Source organism: Polypterus senegalus, chromosome 4 (genome assembly GCF_016835505.1).
Source record: "Polypterus senegalus isolate Bchr_013 chromosome 4, ASM1683550v1, whole genome shotgun sequence".
NCBI classification, from domain to species: domain Eukaryota; kingdom Metazoa; phylum Chordata; class Cladistia; order Polypteriformes; family Polypteridae; genus Polypterus; species Polypterus senegalus.
This window is the reverse complement of record NC_053157.1, coordinates 144,966,235-144,991,787: the sequence shown is the minus strand read 5'-3', so window position 1 is coordinate 144,991,787 and position 25,553 is coordinate 144,966,235. Positions and strand designations below refer to the sequence as shown.

General features: G+C 40.8%; 1 protein-coding gene across 1 annotated transcript in view; it reads left to right on the top strand.

Moving 5' to 3' along the window:
- The first annotated feature begins 301 nt into the window (after positions 1–301).
- Positions 302–25,553, top strand: part of tec (tec protein tyrosine kinase) — a 281,624-nt gene continuing 256,372 nt past the window's right edge. The window contains exon 1 of the mRNA XM_039751403.1: positions 302–846. The gene's annotated coding sequence lies outside the window, so the exon portion shown is untranslated. The remainder of the gene's footprint in view (positions 847–25,553) is intronic.

The window sequence follows — 25,553 nt, the reverse complement described above, 5'->3', positions numbered from 1 at the left end:
ATACTTAGCTGACGAAAACGACGTCGACATCTGCCCTCAGTAAATAAGAAGTGTAATTCAAATACTGATTATGGTTATGTACAATGTTTTATTACACGTTGCCTTGAACACCCTTCTTACGATTATTTTTATTTCCCTTACTGTATACACATGTAGTTTCTATTTTGACGAGTACGTGGTTAAGTTCCTCGGGAACTCGCATGCCAAACTCAGTCTGTACAGAATATGGGGGCGGAACGGTGGGTCAAAATCACCCTAAAGGGGGCGCTTATCCAGCGGAAGGGCGCCAGACAAAGGGATTGTGTGTGTACTGCCTGCCACTAAGTGGAAGCCACCCCAGAACGCGCGTGCGTTTCCACATGAAAAGTCAGCTGACACACAAGGTTTGTTCGAGGTGGGTTTCATCTCCCCGTGGAAAAGTCGAACTGGGGACGCGCATCCATTCCGACTCCCAGTTTCAAGTAGTGGGATGCGCTGCCGGCTACCGCTTCTCTGTACGGTAGTGCCTTACCTGTTGTGACAATATTTCAGCATCGGCTGTGTCATTTCAGACGGACACTCGCTCACTCTCTTTTCACTTCCTTGTTCAAAAAGAAGTCGAGCGCAGCGATAATGTTGGAGGTTTCCTCATTCATGACTGTACCGTGACAGGCTACAAAGGGGAAAACAGTCGGCTGCCCTTGTGACTCCAGGCACTGTGCCTTTCTTACATGTTAATGTTTAACCGGCGTTTGAAGAGGACACCGAGTCGGCGGGCGCTGCGTTATCGAGCACAGAGGAAAGGCAGTGGCAGGTGCGCGCAATTTGCAGTCCTCCCATGACTGCTGCACATGTACTGGAGTAAACGTGAGTATATTTATATGCATATATATAGATATATATGTGTGTATATCTATCTATCTATCTATATATATATATATATATATATATATATAGATAGATATATATATATATATATATATATATATAGATAGATATATAGATAGATAGATTAATAATATCTTCATTTTAAAACCTGTGACAATTAACGTGACAATTCATAGTACCTGTAGCGTGTACCTGTTTACACAAAGTACAAGCTAAATCTTATTTTCTTGCAGGAATCAGACTTGTTCATTTAGTAGATTTCGTGTTTTATCATTACGCCACTTTTTGAGAGACACAGTTTTTAAAACACGTCTCCTGAACTGAGACTGGTTTTGTAGGATTGAACTTTGGTTTCACGCGATCGCGTTGCCATACCCTTGCACTCACTAAACCGTTTTTAAAGGCGCTTTGAAATTTCATTTTTCACGTTTTGTTTAGGGATCTTGAATATAGATAAACAAACTGGAAATTAAATCGACTTGGCCTGTCTGTGCGCAGCGATTGCTATTGTAGTTTACTCCAGAAGCTTTGTGTTGGATAAATGCTTCTCCCGGTGTTACAGACTTTAACAGAGAGAGAGATCAGTCTAAATGTTGCAACAGTGGATTTGTGCGTGATTCTGCCCAGAAGTGAATTGGCTTTCCGTCCAGGCAACGTTTCAGGCCAAAAACTGCTTGTAATTCTAATGAGGTTTGTATTTTAATCAAGTGAGCGCTGGTAAAAAGTGGCAGTTCATCTATTTTCACGACGTGCTTGCTCATTGACCCGATCTGACGGTGTATGATGCCCAACATATTTTATGATATTGAAAACCTTTTAAATTGCCTTAATTGTACCTAATCCACTGAATGTCGGTACAACCCACGGTGAAGCAGACAAGCAAATAAAGTGCCTTGAATATGGGGTCGGGGCACACAAACGGGAGCTCACACTGCGTCCAGCTTTTCATGACACTGAATTAACTTCAAAGAAGCAATGTCATACTTTTTATTGAAACGCTGCTCAAAATAGAAAACTATTAGTTTTTCTATCCATCCATCCATTCCATTGTGAATTTCCCCTTGGGATTAATAAAGTATCTATCTATCTATCTATCTATCTATCTATCTATCTATCTATCTATCTATCTATCTATCTATTACCCAACCCGCTATATCCTAACTACAGGGTCACGGGGGTCTGCTGGAGCCAATCACTTTCTATTTAAACAAAATTATATGCAGTGTACTGTGGTGTGTTGGTGAGAACATTGGTATAGTGGTTAGTGTTACTGCCTGGCAACGTTATATACTGATGTTCATTTATTGGCCCAATGTTTGACTTTTCTCCTTGCGTTTATGTAGGTTTTATGGGTGCATTATGAATTGTGAGATTTGATTGTTGAGTATAAATTGGCAGGTATTACTGTGTGTTAGGAAAAAAATTAGGGATTCTACAGGAATTTTAAATTTCAAAATTTTAAATGTGCTCAATGATTAGCCAGGTGATGGACACGCATGTGTCTCAATGGCAGAAAGAAACAAATATTTGAAAACTTATGTTCATAGAAGAGTTACAGTGTACTTAAATGACTATACTTTAGCAGTTGGAAAAAAAAGCAAAACAAACCTCCATGAATATGTGGTAAAATCTGAACATTAGTTACTTATTTAGAAAAATTACACAATGAGCAGAGAAGTACAAGTAGGTCCTGTCAGTTACTACTGTTTGTGCACAGGAGTTTTATATTTGTACCGACCTCTTCATTTGTATAAATGTCTTTCTGTGTGTAAGGCTCTCTTATAACATCCCTTAAAAGTTTATGCAAATGTAATGTGTTAAGTTTATTAGGATTTTTTTTATAACATGTTAATAATTAGCAATTTATATTATGCTTTTCTAAAAGTACAGAAATCTCAAGAAGAACCTATACTATGCCTTACACAAGTGCAATGCACTTACACAGGCAGTCTTTGAAAAAACATTTATGGAATTATTTATATAACAAGTGAAGGTCTGTCATGTCAAGCATCTGTTTTTATATGTGTGTGTACATATTTCTGCCTATGCAGCCACATAATCAGTATCCTGGGTTAGATTCTCATGCCTGTTTATTTTCCATGTAGAGTGTGCACATTCTCTTTGAGTCTGTGTGGGGTTTTTTTTTTCGGTGCCCATAATACGAAGATATGTGTTTGTTAGGTTATTTGTTGATATTAAATAGGAGTTATTTGAGCATGGGTTTAGGAATGAGTGTGTCATGCCATGGACTTGGACACCATCCAGTCTTACTTTTAAAGTGCAGGCGTGTGCTCGTGCACACAACTTTATATTCAGTGCACATTTTCCAGTAGCCCACAACGAAGCAAGTGAAGATATCCCCAAAACTCTGCCATTTGCTGAAAGTTTGTAAAAGATGGATAATACAATTGCTGTGGTCTGAATTTTTTTAACTGTACAAACTGTGTACGATCAGAAAGATATAATTTAAACCAGGCATGTGGAGTGCCAATAATACTAATCGATTTTAATCTCTCAAGAAAAATATCATGAGAGACTGTATCGAAGGCAGAGCTTAGATCAAGGAGCACAAGTATGGTTAACAGCCCAGAGTCAGCTGCCATCAGCAGGTCATTGGTGAGCAGAGTGACAACTAGTATATACACACTGTCACATACACAACAAAGAGCCATTGCAAGATTTGGGGCAGCCACCTGCATATTATTTCCTGGCAGCAAAATTGAATAAATTGATGTACTTAAATGTAGAGATCAGAGACTTGAATAGAACTGAGGGGATAGAGGAAAGGTGGCAGCTTCTAAAGGCCAGTATAGGAAGTGACCTCAAAGGGGCCAAAACCAGAAGGGTCTTCTTCCATAGGCTCGGGGCTGGAACCGGAAGGGTCTTCATCCATAGGCTTGGACCCAGAAGTGACGTCAAAGAGGTCAGAACCAGAATCAACATCATCAGGGCCAGGCGGAATTTCCCATGAACGGTCTGCAGAAAATCAACAAAAAGAGTCGGAGCACTCTGCCACATCTCGGTCTGGCTTGGAATTACTCTCATTCAAGCCCTTTAGCTGCCTCGCATGTGCACGTGTGTGGCAACACACGCACACAAAAACATTGTGCTAGTGTTCCATTGGTTTACTTTTTAACGGAGTGTCAATACACAGCTAACTGATTGACAGTGTGCAGCTGTTGGTGGCGACATTGGTCACAATATGTATGTTATATATTGCGATGGAAATTGGGGCATCAGCGAGCCCCAAAACCCCTGAACACAAACACACAGTGAGTCCTGGGTTAAAAATAACAGAAGGTTTATAAAATTAACCTCCACAAAGTATCACAAGAACACAGACACAAAGTCTTTCTCCACAAAACACAATACCTCTTCCCAATTCGTCTCACCACCATCCTCCAGTCAAGTGTTGCTTACATCCTCCCAGGTCCAACTCACCTGAACTTTTATAAGAACCTGGGAGTACTTCTGGTGCTAGGGCCACTGCCCGATGGAAGTACTTCCGGGTCATATGAAAGTCCTATTTTAGGGAGTGCATCTCCCAAAAGTGCCCATTGTGGCACCCATGGTCCCCAGCAGGACTGTATTTCTGGACTCCCTCTCCCAGCATTCCCTACTGGTTCCCAAATGGGTGCTGCCATCTCTGTTCTTGGGGAATAAAAAGTCCCATGCGATTTCTTCCACTTCCGGGGGGCTGTTTGTCTATTTCCTCTGGCTGTCACTTCCGGGTCTGGCTCATTCCTTTCTCTTGGTCGGAATGCCCATCTGTCTGTTTGGAGCCTCCTGTTCCGGGTAAAGAACCATCCCCTTCTCTGGTCGGGATGCCCGTCCAACCCGTGTGGCATTCACAATATGTATACACTAATACTTATAGAAGTTGTGAGATTTTTGTGCTCTTTTGAGACCCTTCCCAATGGTACTGCACGCCGAAACGTGATTGATGCATCTGTCAAGGGTTGCTTGTCTGTTGCCGAGGCAACTGGAGGTTCTCAGCACTACCAAGGAAATTACATGTTCATAGCCTCCCAGCATAACAACTCTGTTGCCCAATGGGTGACGCAGGGAACATAATAACCTGGCCACTGACCTTGCCCTGTCCGTGTTTGTTTGCTGTCTGTGTGTATTGTAGTGGTAGCTCCCATTTGAATAAATACCTTAACTGCACCTGTTTTGATTGGAATAAAGTTGGTTTTCATGAAGCCTTTTGACTCAGCGTTTTCTTTCGGGTGTAGGACAGTGACTCACTGATCACAAAATAAAGTTTTTGTTATACGCATACAAATATAAATAAAAACAGTTTTGCCTAAACACAAACACATGTAAGTAAAACAGTATTGCTCAGATACACACACGTTTACATATGAATACAAAACAGTTTTATGTAAAAAATAAAAACGCCTTTCTATAGACAATTTCATGCAACACTAATGGAGATGAAGAGATATGCATTGTAATATACATACACATTATATATATATATGTACAAATTATTCATTATAGAATGTACGTTATTTATGCTTGATAGTGCCATTGTCTGTATAACATTATATGTAATACTTTCCAGTAACAACAATCTATACCAATCAAAATGAATCTAAATACGACTTACACAAAGTGATTGTTTAACAAGTTTACTCAGGAAGCATTTCTTCTGAATTGCTGTCTTTGATGTTAGCCAGCAAAACCTCATTCAAAGTGCATTTTGGCCATTTTCTCCAGAGTAATAAGCTCACAGTGAGCTTTTCTACGTCTATCAAGGTTGCTGTCCTTAACACTAGAATCCCTGAAGCTTACGAAAAAACTTGTAATCCCGGGCCACCTTAAATTTCCTTCTCACCTCTCCATTAGCATCTTTTGTTTTCTAAATATTTCGATGAGCACAAGCAGCAAGCAGCCTGCTATCCCATTCCCCCCACCACTATAGCTCAACTCGGGCAAAAAGTTCTCCCAGCTAAAGTCATGTTTATCTGGGAGTGATGTGGCTGGAGTTGTATAGGGTAAATAATATATTGTTATTTGGGACATATGCATTTTATGTGTGTTCCATGTCTGCAACGATTTATGTAAATGTAGGATGACATGAAATGCGAGAATTTCAAGAAATTTTGAACACATACCTAAAACAGAAATATTTTTTCATGTTATAGTGCTAATGACAAAATTTTGACATGATGTGTATAATGTGTGAAGGCTGAAGTTGAAATATCAAATAAACACTTTCACAAAAGGTACATATATAACAAAACAAATGCACTTTTATTCAAGAATATATGTGCAATGCTAGTTGAATACGTGAATGTCAGCATGGCAGTGTTGATCAAACACAGGAAGCTCTGCAGTTTACTTGTGACTTAACGCTGTAGGAAGATAAGTAAATAAATATAAATAAATAACACACGAATACATTAAGGAGTCACCCTCAGTTGAATTGTTTAAAACTAGATTGAACATGCATTTCTGTGCTCTAGTTTTCCGTGACCTCCAGTGATACTAATGATTCCTTTCTCATAGTCTTTTGTTTTCAGTTTACTGCTGGTTGGTATTTTGTTTTATTGCATTTTATTTTATTTATATTATTTGTGTTTATTTTATTGCAAAGCACTTTGGCTATAGCATTACTGATGTTGTTTTAAATGTGCTCTATAAATAAATTGATGTTGACATTGACATATGATTAGTTTATTATATTGCATAATATAGTGCAGACCAGGGCTGTGGAGTCAGTAGATAAATTCTTTGACTCCGATTCCAACTCATTAGGTTCCAGTACTTCTGACTCCTACTCCCTGACTCCAACTCCTCTGCACTATGCTAATGTATTTTTCATGTTGATTGAAGGAAGGCAGCATACACATCATTTAACCACAGAACTACTGGCTAGGAAGCTGACTCTCAACCATATTGGCCAGTTAAACAAAAGTAAAAAAAAAAAAAAAAAGAAAAGGTTTTATTATTGTTTTTATCAAGTGGCTATAAAGTAGTAGCATACATAAAAATCAGGAACAGGAAATTTACAAGTTCAAAAAATATAAACCACATTCTTCGGTAGTTTTAAAACAAAAATAAAGCTTAACTACATGAACAATAAACAAAAGCTGGAAAACCTAAAACAGTTTTATATATTAAACTTGGAATACAGTTGTAGAGTAGAATAGCTGTTAAATACAATCCAAAATTAACTCAATATAGTGTTCTAAGAAACAGAATTGCTTCTGTCAGATCCTCTTTCATAGAAGCTCTTAAATCTGACTTGATTATTTTTAGAGCTGAAAATAGTCTTTCAACACTGACTTGGGTGGGTGGCATTGCTGTTACACTTCTAGCCACATCACTAATAATCTCTGGATCAACAAGCATGGCTTCTTCCACAGTCCGTTTTCGATGAGTGATCATACTTTTCAACTTCTTTTAATCCTTTAAAAAACTCCTGCTGGAATCTCTTTATTTGGACATTTACTGGTCGTTATCATTCACGCATAGTTGACGTCGCTTTGCTTTTAAAACTTCCATTTTGTCCAAGCAGGAATCAAAATCTAATTCTTTATTTGTAGAGGGTGAGCTTGAGTTACCAATGCGTATAGCTTCATCCAGTGGTGATGTTTCAGGTAGTAGTAATACCTTCATGCAAACTGCTACATCATAGAGTGCCTTTTTTCCATTAGCAATCTGGTCACTGCTCAACAAAATTCGGCTCATTAGATCAACATAAATAGAAGCTAACAAGATTTGATTATCCAGTAAGAAACTCTCTCTTTTCTTCATTGAAGATACAATGCCATCAGCTATTAACTGTCCACTTTTGTTCAGGCAATATATCAAGCTCTTCCATCCCAAGAAAAATTTACCGGGTGTTAAATCTTTATATTGCGACCTCTTGGTGACAGTAAAAAGGTAAGAAAGTAGACTTTCCAGTTCTTTTACTTGTGCCCACTGGCTTTCAGTTAATAAAACATTTTCATTGTCCAGTTCTTCAAGAAAGTCTTTTAGTTCAAGCAAACACTTTACCATCAAATATATAAGTGCTTCTCCAGCATGTTGTTTGATCCAAAATGGCTCCTTTCCCTGCATGTCTTTTCAAAATGGCATCTGTTTTAGAGGCCTTAGCTGCAATAGTTACGTGCCTCAATTAGTCAATTTGAGTAGCTGCATGACGAACTTTCAATCCATCTCTTATTGCAAGTTGCAGAGTATGAATAGCACAATGCATATGTTGAATAGTAGTAAGCTTAGATGCTTTTTTAGTAATGTTATCCAAAATTTCACTATTGTCTTCGGTTTTGCTTTCTCCAATATTTGCAGAACTGCATTCCTCTAATATCTGTTTGTCGCTATCTTCATCTAATTTATTCATTTTCTTAATTGTGCTTAACATATTTGAAGCATTATCTGTCACAATGCATAGAATATGTTCCTTTTTAATTTCAATATCTTCTAGAACAGTTGGTGGGGAAATTTATGCTAAAGTTCAGCCCTGGGTCGGAGCATATGTGGAGAGTGCAGACAGAACCCCTGAACACACATCAGGCCATAGCACACACCTACACCTACATCATTACACTTGTTTACACTCAAATTAACTTGTTAAACACATTATATCTGAAATTAAATGAAAATACTTTTTGTAATGTGCCATAATCAAGATTACAATGTGTGAATGTCAGGTTGTATAAAAGCTCATCTGAACTTCACACTAGTAGTAACGCAACTATGCACTGGGCTGTATTCTTACATCAGAGAAGTACTTTATTATGGCTATTGTTTGTGAAATGGGACATTTGAACTTGCTATATTTTTTTTCATTACAATTTAAATTTATTAGGAATTGGAATCGGTACATTTTTGCCGACTCCAACCCCCGACTCCAGGTATCCAAAATTGTCTCCGACTCCACAGCCCTGGTGCTGACAGGGTAATGTAACTGAAAAATTCTGATTGAGAGGCCTGAGTCCTAACTTGTGCCTAATGCTGTTGGTATAGGCTTCAGCCCTCCATAACTGAATTGAATTAAAACTAGAATTACGGTTCTGCCTTTGTCCAGAAACAGTTTTATAAGCTTTATGACCTTAGTCTTGGAATGTCTTTCTCCTGTGGGGCAACTGGGATCTTTTCCTGAATAAGATCAAACACAGTTGTGTAGGATGCGACAGGAGCTTCCACCTGCAGCAAAAGACACTTCAGTACATATGTACTTTGTAAGCATGCCTGTGTCGATCAAACAAAGGAAGCTCTGCAGTTTACTTGTGACTTTATGCAGTAGGAAGATACGTAAATAAATCAAGGTAAATAACATTCGATCTGGCTTTTATATAAGTAACATATAAATGTTTTTATATAAAGACCATCACAAAACAGTCACTGAAAACGGAAACACTAAGACAACCTCACATGCCTTCATATTGTTCAGGTATAGGTGTAGCGCTTGGCTACTCTTATAGGTGAAGGTTTTCTTTGCACAGACATTGATGATAAGATGTTTAGATTTTTAATTGATCTAACTGATTTCAGTATACAGACATCACCAAGTAGTTGTCAGTTTCATATCAACAGATTAAAATTATTACAATGAGATACTAATTACATAAATTTTAGAAGAGTGTTTGAAATAATCATAATACCCACAATGATCCAGTGTATCTTCCCTAGGTACTTTGCTGTCATTTTTTGTTTTTTTATCAAATCCTGCTAGTATCTTCTTCTTCTTTCTGCTGCTCCCGTTAGTGGTTGCCACAGCAGATCAACTTTTTCCATATCTTCCTGTCCTCTACATCTTGCTCTGCACCCATCAACTGCATGTCCTCTCTCACCACATCCATAAACCTTCTCTTAGGCCTTCCTCTTTTCCTCTTGACCATCCGGTGCATCCCTAGCATTCTTTTCCCAATATACCTAGCATCTGTCTTCTGCACATGTCCAAACCAACGCAATCTCGCCTCTCTGATTTTGTCTCCAAAACATCCAACCTGAGCTGACCCTCTAATATACTTGTTCCTAATTCTATCCATCCTTGTCACACCCAATGCAAATCTTAACATCTTTAACTCTGCAACCTCCAGCTCTTTCTCCTGTTTTTTGGTCAGTGCCACCGTCTCTAACCCATATAACATAGCTGGTCTCACTGTCATCCTATAGACCTTCAATTTCACACTTTTTGAAATCCATCTGTCACAAATTACTCCTGACACTCTTCTCCACCCATTCCACCCTGCTTGCACTCTCTTTTTCGTCTCTCTTCCACAATCCCCGTTACTCAGTACTGTTGATCACAAGTATTTAAACTCATCCACCTTTGCCAACTCTACTCCCTGCATCCTCACCATTCTACAGACATCACTTTTATTTACACACGTCTTCTGTCTTGTTCCTACTGACCTTCATTCGTCTCCTCTCTATAGCATATCTCCACCTCTCCATGGTCTCCTCAACCTGCTCCCTGTTGTCACTACAGATCACAATGTCATCACCAAACATCATAGTCCATTGGGACTGCTGTCGTCTGTCAACCTGTCTGTCACCATTGCAAATAAAAAAGGGCTCAGAGCCGATCCCTGATGTAATTCCACCTCCACGTTGAATACATCTGTCACTCCTATTGTAGACCTCAGCACTGTCACACTTCCCTCATACATATCCTATACAACTCTTACATACAGTGCATCCGGAAAGTATTCACAACGCATCACTTTTTCCACATTTCGTTATGTTACAGCCTAATTCCAAAATGGATTAAATTCATTTTTTCCTCAGAATTCTACACACAACACCCTATAATGACAATTTAAATAAAAGTTTACTTGAGGTTTTTACAAATTTATTAAAAATAAAAAAACTGAGAAATCACATGTACATAAGTATTCACAGCCTTTGCTCAATACTTTTTCGATGCACCTTTCGCAGCAATTACAGTCTCAAATCTTTTTAAATATGATGCCACAAGTTTGGCACACCTATCCTTGGCCAGTTTTGCCCATTCCTCTTTACAGCACCTCTTAAGCTCCATCAGGCTGGATGGGAAGCGTCGGTGCACAGCCTTTTTAAGATATCTCCAGAGATGTTCAATCGAATTCAAGTCTGGGCTCTGGCTGGGCCACTCAAGGATATTCACAGAGTTCTCCTGAAGCCACTTCTTTGATATCTTGGCTGTGTGCTTAGGGTCGTTGTCCTGCTGAAAGATGAACCGTCACCCCAGTTGGAGGTCAAGAGCGCTCTGGAGCAGGTTTTCATCCAGGATGTCTTTGTACATTGCTGCAGTCATCTTTCCCTTTATCCTGACTAGTCTCCCAGTTCCTGCCGCTAAAAAACATCCCCACAGTATGATGCTGCCACCACCATGCTTCACTGTAGGGATGGTATTGGCCTGGTGAAGAGCGGTGCCTGGTTTCCTCCAAATGTAACGCCTGGCATTCACACCAAAGAGTCCAATCTTTGTCTCATCAGACCAGAGAATTTTGTTTCTCATGGTCTGAGAGTCCTTCAGGTGCCTTTTGGCAAACTCCAGGCCGGCTGCCATGTGCCTTTTACTAAGGGGTGGCTTCCGTCTGGCCACTCTACCATACAGGCCTGATTGGTGGATTGCTGCAGAGATGGTTGTCCTTCTGGAAGGTTCTCCACCACAGAGGACCTCTGGAGCTCTGACAGAGTGACCATTGGGTTCTTGGTCACCTCCCTGACTAAGGCCCTTCTACCCCGATTGCTCAGTTTAGATGGCTGGCCAGCTCTAGGAAGAGTCCTGGTGGTTTCGAACTTCTTCCACTTAAGGATGATCGAGGCCACTGTGCTTATTGGGACCTTCAAAGCAGCAGAAATTTTTCTGTAACCTTCCCCAGATTTGTGCCTCGAGACAATCCTGTCGGAGGTCTACAGACAATTCCTTTGACTTCAGTTTTGGTTTGTGCTCTGACAAGAACTGTCAACAGTGGGACCTTATATAGACAGGTGTGTGCCTTTCCAAATCGTGTCCAATCAACTGAATTTACCACAGGTGGACTCTAATTAAGCTGCAGAAACATCTCAAGCATTATCAGGGGAAACAGGATGTACCTGAGCTCAATTTTGAGCTTCATGGCAAAGGCTGTGAATACTTATGTACATGTGATTTCTCAATTTTTTATTTTTAATTAATTTGCAAAAATCTCAAATAAACTTTTTTCACGTTGTCATTATGGGGTGTTGTGTGTAAAACTGTTGTCTGTGAAATGAATTTAATCCATTTTGGAATAAAGCTGTAACATAACAAAATGTGGAAAAAGTGATGCGCTGTGAATACTTTCTGGATGCACTGTACTTCTCTGCCTCTCCTGACTTTGTTATACAATACCACAAATCCTCTCGAAGCACCCTGTCATATGCTTTTTCCAGGTCCACAAAGACGCAATGCAGCTCTTTCTGGGCTTCTCTATACAGTACTTCTCCATCAACACCCTCAGAGCAAATATTGCATCTTTGGTGCTCTTTCCTGGCATGAAACCATACTGCTGCTCACTAATCATTACCTCCCTTCTTACCCTAGTTTCCACTACTCTTTCCCATAACTTTATAATGTGACGTAACAATTTTATCCCCCTGTAGCTACTACAGCTCTGCACATCCCCCTTATTCTTAAAAATCGGTACCAGTACACTTCTCCACTCCTGGCATCCTCTCACTTTCCAAGATTCCATTATACAACCTGGGAATAATCCCCACTTCCTTCTCTCCTAAACACCTCCATGCTTCCACAGGTATGTCAACTGGACCAACAGCCATTCCATTCTTCATCCTCTTCATAGCTGTCTTTACTTTCTCCTTGTTAATCTGTTTCACTTCCTGATTCATTATAACCACATCATCCAACTTTCTCTCTCATTCTATTCATTCATCAGCCTCTCAAAGTACTCTTTCCATCTGTTCAACACACTCTCCTCGCTTGTAAGTACATTTCCATCTTTATTCTTTATCACCCTAACCTGCTGCACATCTTTCCCAGCTTGGTCCCTCTCTAGCCAATGCGTACAGGTCCTTTTCTCCCTCCTTAGTGTCCAACCTCTCATCCAACTCATCATACTCCTTTTCTTTAGTCTTCATCACCTCTCTCTTCACCTTACATCTTATCTCTTTGTACTCTTGTCTACTTTCTGCATCTTTCTGACTATCCCACTTGTTCTTCACCAAACTCTTCCTCGGTATACTCTCCTGTACTTTCCCATTCTACCACCAGGTTTCGTTTTCCTTCTTCCTCTGTCCATATGTCACACCACGCACCCTTCATGCTGTCACCCTTATTACTTCTGCTGTAGTTGTTTAGCTATCTGGTAAATCTTCCTTGCCACCCAGTACCTGCCTTACCTCTTCCCTGAACTCAACCTTGCAGTCCTCTCTGTCATCACTTTCCTCTTCTTCTTGATCTCCATCATCATCCTGCAGACCACCATCCTGTGCTGTCTAACTACACTTTCTCCTGTCACCACTTTGCAGTCTTTAATCTCCTTTAGATTGACCCTCCTGCACAGAATATAATCTACTTCTTCCCCAACTCTTGTATGTCACCCTGCGTTCCTCCCTCTTCTTAAAATTCATATTCACCACAGCCATTGTTCATCGTTTTTACAAAATCCACTATCATCTGACCTTCTTCATTCCTCTCCTTAACTCTTTCAGGGCGGATGTCGACTTTTGTCGAAATTCAGGGGTAGAGGATGGTAATCAGCTGTAAACTGGGACAAAACTCGCCATTATGTTTTAGTTCGACTTTCTTTAAATTTATCTTTGTTGATTTACACGTGCATGAGTAGCAAAAAGCAAACAACCCCTCAAATGGCATCGACATCTGGCAAAAGACCAAAGCGAATGCACAAAGCAAAATACTCTGTGGACGATGGTTTGCCGATCATACCGCCAAGTCAGACTCTGAGGTGTCGGATTTTAATGTAAGTGATCTGGAGATCGAAAGCAAAAGTGAGGGGCCAGCATCAGCTGATCGTGGTGCTGAACATGTCCGTGTTGCTAATGCACCTACGTACCTCACCTGGGAGGACCGCATCTTACCAATGACAAGAGGCCCAAACCAGATTGCGTCACACTGCGACTGCTGCATGAAGACAGCTAGGCAGCTGGCCCATCGCGTATTCCTTCTGGTCTTTGAGCTGCCCCCGCTGCTACCAGAGTTGCCAAACAGGTGCTGACAGCAGCCCCGGCATGCAGCAAAGAACGTTTCATATTGATTTATGCTTATTGCTTTGTGTGCTTATTAGAAAACTGGAAAAAATATTCAGCCCTCAAAGAGTTAATACCATACCTACCCATCACCTCCTTTGTTCCCTTTACCAACATGTCTCTCGAAAATCGCTGCAGTCACCACTCTCTGTTCCTTGGGTACACTGTCCATCATTTCATCCAACTCACTCCAGAAATCTTCTTTCTCATCCATTGCACACCCTACTTGCAGGGCATATGCACTAACAACATTCATCATCACACCTTCAGTTTTCAGCTTCATAATCATCACTCTGTCTGGCACTCTTTTTACCACCAAAACACTCATGACATACTTTTCCTTCAGAATAACCCTTATCCTGTTTCTCCTCCCATCCACACTATGATAGAACAATTTGAATCCTCCTTTGATCCACCTGGCCTTATTCCCTGTGCATTTAGTCTCTTGCACGCATAGTATATCAACCTTCCTTCTCTCCATCACATCAGCTAACTTTCTCCCCCTACCAGTCATACTGCCAACATTCAAAGTTCCTATACTCAGTTCCACTCTCTTTACTTTCCTCCTCTCCTTCTGCCTCCGGACATGTCTCCCCCCGTCTTCTCCTTGTTCCACCAACAGTAGCCCAATTTCCACCAGCAACCTGTTGGCTAACAGTACTGGTGGCGGCCATTGTTAACCCGGGCCTTGACCGATCCGGTATGGAAATCTGAATTTTTGTCCGCATATTAATCTGGCAAAATTTTAGACCGGATGCCCTTCTTGACGTAACCCTCCCCATTTATCTGGGCTTGGGGCTGGCACGAAGGAAAACGCTGGTTTTTGCATCCCCTGTGGCTGGGTTATCAAATCCTGCTATTGTAATGTACATAAATAAATAATGTAAAGTACTGATAGTGTAATTGTTCATTCGAGGTGATGGAGAGCATATCTGACTATGAAAAAGTAACTTCTCACTTGTACATTTTGAGCAGTTTACCCTCAGGTAGTTTCTCCAAGGAGGAGTGATTTGATTAAAGGTGTAAAATATTGTATTGGGAGGCCTACTGGTGGCAAGTGAACTTAGTATTTACTGTCTTCCATGACACTGATGTTAATCCTAGTATGCCTCACATAGGTACCTATCATGCCACAGCAGATGTAGTTTTCCATTTCATTCAAACTTGTATTCAGTAATAGTTTTCTGTATTTAACTATTCTCTTACAAGCAAGTTCAGTGGATATCGCACTAGTAAAAAAAATGATGGCTTTAAAGAAATACATTACAAAGTTTGTGCTTAGGCACATTTGACAAATAAATATCCTAATAAATGTAATCATTCTATACTTTTCTATGCATTCACACCTTACCCCAGAAAAAGTTTGATGCAAATGTCGAGCAGTGATATTTAGTTCCTCTTTCACACCCTTTATTTTTTATATATAATTAAGGATAAGTAACTGTGTTTCCCGTCTAAGAAAAAAAGTAATACATGCACACACACATCTGGGTTAAAGTGAATAACCCAGTAAAGCCAGAAATCTGGTTTCTTAATAATCTACTTTGCATGCTTAAGTAATATTATGGAGTCCACCTCTGTCAAAATGCTCCAACATAAGTAAACTGAGCAAAAAAAAAAGATTTAAAAGTCATCATTGGACACTGTAAATCAGAAAATAAGCATGACACCTGTGATAATTTTCTTGTGTTTTATAAATATATTTAGTCAAATTGTCACTTTATTTTTAGGGTTCTGTTATCAGTTTACACACAGCAAACTCTTATCTGTTTGAATGTGTGATTCAGCCCTGAAAAGGACCCAGTACATGTGCTTTTTGCCCTATACCCAGTGCTGCTGGAATAATGATAACACAGTTATTTTTACTTCAATGTGATATGTGTTAGGTTGTTACTTTAAAAAGTAATCTGACAACTTAATGTATGGTACTTTTAACCGTACTGCTCTTGACTGTGTATTACTGATTTTAGCACCGTACATTTAGCTCATCAACACAAATATAGCAATTTCTGAAATATCGATACAGATTATTGACATTCCAAGCTAAGTGTGTGACTTCTAGGTATTTGCCTCTGTGTGGTTTACAATAACATTAAAAAAATAAATTCCCATCAGCCTATTCATTGGTGTCCTTTCTTACTCTAACTCAGGTAACATGTTTGAAAAGAGACGTGTAAGTTATTTTAATATTCATGAAAGAAGCCTTGTATTACTTTCTCAGTCTTCCTTAGCTGATAGCATTTACTCCATCTTCTCCAAACGTTCTTTACTACTGAGCAACACACGTCCACTTAAAATACAGTGTATGAGGTTAGCCATATGAGGAAAAAAGATTTTAACCTTCCAACCCAAGGTATGACAAAATAATCTAGGAAAAAGAAGGGATTTTAACTTAATTATGTTTTTCTTCGGCAATGCCATTAATTAATTAAATAATTTGGTAGGGCTTCCACTTTATTTTCTTTACCTTCCTGTGTAGGAGGCGGTCTCCTACAGTTAGACTTATATCAAGGTAACAGAATAATACATTATACTGATAAACACTAGAATTATAGGACCCCATATATTTCTTTTCTTCTTCTTTCGGCTGCTCCCATTAGGGGTCACCACAGTGGATCACCTTTTTCCATATTTTCCTGTCCTCTGTCTCTTGTTCTGTTGCACCCCCCATCTGCACTTCCTTGCTCCATCCATATCCATAAACCTCCTCTTAGGCTTTCCTCTTTATCTCTTGCCTGGCAGATCCATCCCTAGCATTCTTTTCCTAGTATATCCAGTATCTCTCTTCTGCGTATGTCTAAACCAATGCAATCTTGCCTCTCTAGCTTTGTCTCCAAACCATCCAACCTGAGTGGACCCTCTAATATACTCGTTCCTAATCCTGTCCATCTTCGGCACACCCAATGCAAATCTTAATATCTTTATTTCTGCCACTTCAGGCTGGTAGGGATTATTTGTTATATTACAATTTAGTGATTTATAAAAGTGTGTACTGATAATACAAGACCAGTACAGATGCTTTAAAGGAAGATCCTCTCAAGCTCTGTTAGGTTCGGTGGACAGCTATTTTGAGATGTGTCCAGAGATGTTTTGGGCTTAAGATCACTGTTCTTGCTCTGATACTCATTGTCAACTGTGGGAACTTCTAGACAGGTGTGTGTTTTTCATAATTATGTTCAATTAACTGCATCGACAGAAGGTAGACTCCAAACAAGGTGTATAAACATCTCAATGAAGATAAATAGAATGGGATGCACCTGAGCTAAATTTCAAGTGTCTGAGGATCTAGATACTTTTTTTTTGTTTTTTTGTATAAGTTTCTGAGATCCTGTTTTTGCTGTTATTTTGGGATATTCCATTTGAAGAAAAAAGTATTTAAATGATTTTAGCACAAGCCTGCAACATACAGTAGCAAAGAATGTGAAAAATATGACGGTGTCTAATCCCTTTCTTAATTAAACATATATTATATTATAATTGTTATGTATATATTAAAAAGGTTCAATCTATGTAGGAATAGGCCATTTTTTCATTTTTTAAACTGTTTAATTCAAATCAATGTTTTAAAGCAATATTCAAAATGGAGAATAACTTTTTTAAGTACCAGTTGGTACAGTTAAAATGTATAGCAAACAAAGAATATCCATCCATTATCCAACCTGCTATATCCTAACTACAGGGTCACGGTGGTCTGCTGGAGCCAATCCCAGCCAACACAGGGTGCAAGGCAGGAAACAAACCACGGGCAGGGCACCATTCCACCACAGCAAACAAAGAATATGTCAGACGAAAAAAAAAATGAAGCTACCAATCATCCCAGTTTGATCAGCTGGTCTTGTGTATAGTTAAAACATATTCACCCAAAATATTATGACCAGCACTTCTCTGTTGTTGCAAAGAAAGGTGGTATCTTTAATATTGTTGTCTGCAATTTTTTTAGTTAAGATCAGCAGTCAGCAAACTAATATAAAATGCAAAATGTGCAAAATTACATTAGCAGTTTAAAGTGGCAGCACATCTAAGTTATTTGAGTACTTTAAACAGAAATATGAAGTATAGCAAAATACCCGCGCTTCACAGCGGCGAAGTACTGCCTTAAAATTTTTATTAAGAAGAAAAGTAAACCTTTTTAAAATGAGGGAAAATATACCAATAATTATTTGTTAAGGATCTCTTTGTATACCACATTGTCAGTTCGGCCCTACGGTTGTAATATGACCAAGCTGTGTGCTGAGCTTACTCTTGAGCATGCAACATACAGCTGGCCATGTGAACAGCAATCTTGCCTCAAATCTCGCAGCTTGGATTGCTGCTGTCATAATTGGTTTGAGTTTCATGGTTTGTTTCAATTACGACAGTATTTGCAGGACTTGTTGTGTTGAAGTAACATTCTGCATCTGTCAAGCGTTGTAAGCATACAACCGGTTTCATCGATAACTTCGCATCCAGCTTTTGAGAGTTTAAACATTCATAAACATGAAAGTGTCCACTACTGAAATAGTCACCTGTGAATCTAAGATGTTTAAGAGGCATTGGTGGCTGTCGAAAGGTGTAAAATATTTGGCCATTTCGGTAAACTTGAAAGTGACAACCGAACAATTCAGCAGCAGCCATCAACTCACATGCAGAAGCATAGGTGAAGGGCTTAAGCATTTCACTCTTATAGTGCTCCTGTGTAGTATAATTACCTCCTGTACCGTCATCAGTCCACACCTTGAACCTGTCCCAGTCATTCAATTCATAAGACACATTGTTCTTCCGGATATCAAGAGTAAGCCTGATATGGCCGTGCAATATGTAACACAGAGAATGGAAAAGGCAGGTACCATCTCCAGGCATGGAAACCACTCGGTAAGTGACAGTTCTTTGATCGATGGCGATCACCTCGATAGACATGTTAATGGGGGTACGGTGGGAATGACAAAGGAATTGGGTACCTGAACAATGTAAAGTAAGTCTAAAATACCTACACAATAACTATAATCGTAATAAACGAACAATAAAACAGTGGAGAAGCTGTGGATTAAATAAAAAGGCTGCAGTTATCAGCAGGGAGACGTGAATCCCGTGGCAAAGCAACGAAGTAAATGAAGAGACCGGATCGACGTATGGCCATATATAGGCAGGCAACCAACAACGTGGGAGGCGTGGGGATGGGGGACCCAACGCCGCCTGACACGGCGACCGAGCTGCAGGCTATGGACGTATATATGTACGTAAGTTTAATTCAGTTAGCGTTGGGAACCCGGGTACCAAATTTCTTGAAGATGGGCCCATAAGTAACAAAGACCGTTGGAAAGTTCAATATGGCGGCCGACAGTTTCGGTTAGCGCAGGGAAGCCGCCTACCAAATATCATGAAGATGGGGCCATAAATAAGAAAGTTCAACATGGTGGACATTGTCAACCGTTACCCGTAGAATTTTGAAATGAAACCTGCTTAACTTTTGTAAGTAAGCTGTAAGGAATGAGCCTGCCAAATTTCAGCCTTCTACCTACATGAGAAGTTAGAGAATTAATGACATTGGAAAGTTCAATATGGCAGCCAACAGTGGCGTCATACCACTGAAATAAGTACGTACATCAGTTTCAGTTAGCACAGGGAAGCTGCCTACCGAATTTCGTGAAGATGGGGCCTTAAATAAGAAAGTTTAACATGGTGGACGTTGTCGACCGTTATGACCGTTATGCATAGAATTTCGAAATGAAACCTGCATAACTTTTGTAAGTAAGCAGTAAGGAATGAGCCTGCCAAATTTCAGCCTTCTACCTACACGGGAAGTTGGAGAATTAGTGATGAGTGAGTGAGTGAGTAAGTCACTCAGTCAGTCAGTGAGGGCTTTTCCTTTTATTAGTATAGATAATGGAATAAATGCAAGAAAACACACTATATATATTAAGCCTGTCCACAACCAGCAGCTTCACACTATTCTTTGCCCTCCTTCAGCATTCATCTTGCAAGTCACGCTCTCTATTATATTTCCTGTTAGACAGTTGGGAAGAGAAAGTTCTTTTTCTGTTGGCTGGCTGAAGAATAAACCAGAGCTGTCCATCATGCATTCTTTGTCTGCAACAGTGACTAAGCTGTGGTAGGGAGAATATCGAGCAGGCTGTCTGTAAAGGGCCAAATAGTTTGTTTAAAAGAAAAAATAAGAAAACTTACTGTGGTTGTAGCAAAATGTATATCTAAGGCATAGGGAAGATTAGTGAGTGGTGCAAAAAAAAGAAAATGTTTTAGAGAAAACTGAAAAGTTTAAGGAATATTGTCTGTAGGAGCATGGATGAGGGCTGCAAATTTCGAAACAAATTACAAAAAGAAATGTACATGAAAGAGTGAAGTTTTTTATTTTGCACCTTTCTCATATATACATATTGTCACTCAAATGAGTCAAAGACATCATGAAGATTTAGGGCAGCCACCTGTATATTGTTCCAAGGCTGCAAAATAGGTTTAAATTGAAACAGAGACGTTCACAGATCAGAGTCCAAAACAGAACTGAGGGCATGGTAGCAAAGATGGTGTCTTTATTAGGTATTACAGTAAGTGATGTCATCGGCACCGTAACTGGAACCGATGTCATCAGAGACACTGGAAGTGACATCAGCAGCCACAGCACCCGTCTGGTGTGGAATTATTATTACTCAGGCCCTTTAGCTGCCTCCTACTCGCACAAGAGTGAATTCCCGGCCTAAGAAGTAGCACTTCAACTGCGTTATCGCCCATTTAATCGTGAGGGCTTCCCTTTCCACCGCCGCATACCTGGTCTCTCGATCCAATAGTTTCCAGCTCTGATACATTATGGGATGTTCAGCACCATCAATGTTTTTTCTCAGCACAGCACCCAGGGCTGAGTCCGTCTGGAATATGAAAGGCAGAGAAAATCCGGTGCTTTTAATATTGGTGCTGACGTATGGGCCTGCTTTAAGTCACAAAATGCAGCGTCAGTCTTATCATTCCATACCACATTTTTAGGAGCCCTCTTTTTTGTCAAATCACTCAGGGGCGCTTCTGTCTCCGAAAATTGAGGCATAAACCGGCCGTAATATCCAGCTAATCTGAGAAATGCTAGGACTTGCCGCTTGGTTTATGGACAAGGCCAATTCAATATGGCTTCTACCTTTGAACACTGTGGTTTTACAGTACCCCGACCCACCAGGTAGCCCAAATATTTAGCCTCTTTCAATCCAAAGAAGCTTTTCTTTGGATTGATTCGAAGTCTAGCCTCTCCTAGTGTTCGCAATACTGCTCTATCCTCCTGTACGTGTTCTTTCCATGTGCTGGAATAGATGACAAAGTCATTTAGGTAGGCAGCACTATACGTGTTATGGGATCGTAGCACTTTATCCACCAGACATTGGAAAGTTGCAGGAACCCTGTGTAACTTGAATGGAAATATATGATACTGCCAGTGTCTGCCAGGGGTGCTAAACGTGGTCTTGACCTTAGCGGAGTCTGTTAAAGGAATCTGCTAGTACCCCTTTGTCATGTCAAGTGTGGTCAAAAATTTTGCCTGGCCAAGCCTTTCGTGGAGGTCGTCCATTTGAAGGATTACTAAACAAGACGATCGGACTGGACCAGGGACTATAACTCTGCTCTACCACTCCAAGTTCCAGCATACGCTTGATTTCCAGCTCCACTTCTGCTTTCTTTGTCTTGGGAAGTCGATAAGGGTGCTCTCTAACGATATTCCCCGGGCTTTGTCACTGTGTTGTGCACAATCAGAGAGGTCCTTCTGGCTTCTCACTCACTACCTCCTGGACAGACAGGGTAGCTGCTTTGAGCTTCCGTCTCTGTCTGGGATGTTTTGCTGAGCAAAGAATGAGCGGTGCTGAGTGGAGGAGGGATCCGGGTCCCTATCCTTCCATGGCTTCAGCAAGTTCACATGATAAACCTGCTTGCTCAGTCTACGATTGGGTTGTTTCACCAAATAATCGACAAGCCCTTTTCCCTCCTTAACTTCACAAGGCCCTTGCCAATGGGAAATAATTTAGAATGGAAGGTAGGAACCAAAACCATGACACTATCCCCAGGAAGAAATTCTTGGAGAGTCGTGCCACAATCATAATAGTGGGCATGCGCTGCTTGCCCCTCCTCCATGTGACTTTTTAAAAAAGGTAGAATTTCCCAAATCTATTGCGTAAAACTGCTCAATATACTCTAATATATTGGTAGAGGAAAGAGCCTCTCCTTCCCATCCTTTTTTCAGAATGTCCAGTATTCCCCGAGGTTCCCATATAATAATTCAAATGGTGAGAACCCCATAAAGGCTTGTGGGACTTCCCGATAGACAAAGAGTATGAGGGGGAGGAGTTGGTCCCAGTTCCTCCTGCCCCCGCTGACCACCTATAATCCACAAGGACTAATATATATTTATGTCTTAGGGCTGTGGGCTCTAGGTGTCCTACAATATTCACCTCAATTCGCTCAAAGTGAACATCTTTCAGAGGAAGGGCAACAAGAGGAACTCGGTCCTAGGAATTTGCCGTAATTGACACACCAGAAAAGAGACACAAAATGGTGAACCTCTTCATTAATTCCAGGCCAATAAAATTGGAGCTTAATGCACTCTAGGGTCTTTTTGGTGCCCAGATGGCCTCCTAGGAAGTGGGCGTGCGCTCACTCATAGACCTGCCACCGGTAGGTTCGTGGGATTAACAACAGCTTACTCACCTCCCTCTCATGCTCTGCTAACCAATATAATATGTTATTTTCTATTACAAAGTGAGGACCTTGTGGCATGGGCTGATGGGTGCATTGGCCATTGACAAGTACAACAGCATTTTTTGCAAATTTCATAGTCTTCATTCCTTTGCTCCCACTTGAAAGAAAGTGGTATCTCTCTAAATTGAAAGTGTATCTCAGAGAGAGTGTCTGGTCTGACCTCAAGGGGCAGGGAATCCTCCTGGCTCGTCGAGGCCCATGTTGATGACGTATCTATTGCGATGGTCCAGGAGTCTCCCCATCCACCTCTTGGACTTCCATATCTCTCTCCAATTACACGGCAAGGAGACAGCTTGAGTCAGGTTAATCCCAACTATAACTAGGCCTACGTTTATATCGGGAGTAGACAAAAATACACAGCATTTATTGTCAGACCAGTCCCATCCCAGAATCACCGGAAAAGGTGGTTTGGGGAGGACCGCTACAGGGAATTTTTTCAGCGATCCTCCATGACTGATAAAACATAGGACATATTTACGGATTTCTCGTGTATGCATGTAATACTGGTCTTTACTTTTGTCCATTGTCGTGGTAATACATATCGGAAATCAACAATGGAAATGTTGCTGCTGGAATCAAGGAGCATGCCCTGGGGACTTTGGAACAGGCTCCGGTTTAAGTGAAAGAGACCTAACTTGTGGGAGGTAATCCCCACCGAGTCCACTAGAGGACTGTTCTGCTCTTCTAGATTGTGAGGCTGGTTTAGTTGTTTCTATGAGCTCCTCCATGGTGTTTAAGTTTCCCCAGACCGGCTGGGTAAAATTATTGGGAAGACTTTTCATTAATATAAAGCAGGCTGCCTGCTGTATTATCTAGAATGCGGTTAATTCAAATGGCCACTGCCATTGTGCCACTTTTTCCCAGTGAGCAAAAGCTTGCTTCTGGATCGACCACTCTGGATCGAATTCCCAATTTTTTATTTTTTCTACCTGGGGATAGCCCATGTTTATCTGGGATCTTGACCCAAATGGGCGGCTTGGCTCTCTCCTCCGAGAGAACAAAATAAGCCCTTTTCGTTTTCCCTCCAGGAACCTGATCACATCTGTGTGTGTCTCTTCCACACTCTCCCTTTGGTTAAATACCAGCCCAGGTTTATATTTTGGGAGCAGAGCCTGCACTGGGTCACTCTGGACCACCGGACGAACCCCCCACCCAGAAACTTGGCCCTGATACTTTCCCACCTGGTTAGACTTCAGGTCCTGTCCCGGTTTATTCTGGGTACCACAGAACCTGCCATCTATGCCACTGTCACACAAATGAGTTGAAGACATCATGAACGTCTGCGGCAGCCACCCGTATATTGTTCCAAGGCTGCAAAATAGGTTTAAACTAGAACAGATATGTTCACAGACCTGAGTCCAAAACAGAACTGAGGGTATGGTAGCAAAGATGGCGTCATCAGAGGCGCCGGAAGCAGGCGGGATTTCCCAAGCAAAGTCTGCAAGGAACTGAGAGAGACAGTCAATGCACCCTGCCACCCCTTGGTCTGGCGTGGAATTATTATTACTCAGGCACTTCAGCTGCCTCCTACTCGCACTTGTGTGACAATATATCTATACTAATAAAAGGCAAAGCCCTCACTGACTCACTCACTCACTCACTCACTCACTCACTCACTCACTCATCACTAATTCTCCAACTTCCCATGTAGGTAGAAGGCTGACATTTGGCAGCCTTATTCCTTACAGCTTACTTACAAAAGTTAAGCAGGTTTCATTTCGAAATTCTACATGTAACGGTCATAATGGTCGACAACGTCCGCCATATTGAACTTTCTTATTTATGGCCCCATCTTCACGAAATTTGGTAGGCGGCTTCCCTGCACTAACTGAAACCGATATACAGTACTTATTTCGGTGGTATGACGCCACTGTCGGCTGCCATATTGAACTTTCCATCGATCTTTGTTACTTATGGGCCCATCTTCAAGAAATTTGGTACGTGGGTTCCCAACGCTAACTGAATCCTACTTACGTACATATATACGTCCTTAGCCTGCAGCTCGTTCACCGTGTGATGCGGCGCTGGGTCCCTCATCCCAATGCCTCCCACGTTGTTGGCTGCCTTCCTATATAAGGCCGTCCGTCGCTCTAGTCTCTACATTCCCTTCCTTGCTTCGCCACCGGATTCTCATCTCCCTGCTGATAACTGCAGCCTTTTTACAAACCGGAAGTTGGGACACTATACAGTTTGTGAATAAAAACTGAATGCAATGATGTGGAGGTGCCAACTTCTAATATTTTATTCAGAATAGAACATAAATCACGGAACAAAAGTTTAAACTGAGAAAATGTATCATTTTAAGGGAAAAATATGTTGATTCAGAATTTCATGGTGTCAACAAATCCCAAAAAAGTTGGGACAAGGCCATTTTCACCACTGTGTGGCATCTCCCCTTCTTCTTACAACACTCAACAGACGTCTGGGGACCGAGGAGACCAGTTTCTCAAGTTTAGAAATAGGAATGCTCTCCCATTCTTGTCTAATACAGGCCTCTAACTGTTCAATCGTCTTGGGCCTTCTTTGTCGCACCTTCCTCTTTATGATGCGCCAAATGTTCTCTATAGGTGAAAGATCTGGACTGCAGACTGGCCATTTCAGTACCCGGATCCTTCTTCTATGCAGCCATGATGTTGTGATTGATGCAGAATGTGGTCTGGCATTATCTTGTTGAAAAATGCAGGGTCTTCCCTGAAAGAGATGACGTCTGGATGGGAGCATATGTTGTTCTAGAACCTGAATATATTTTTCTGCATTGATGGTGCCTTTCCAGA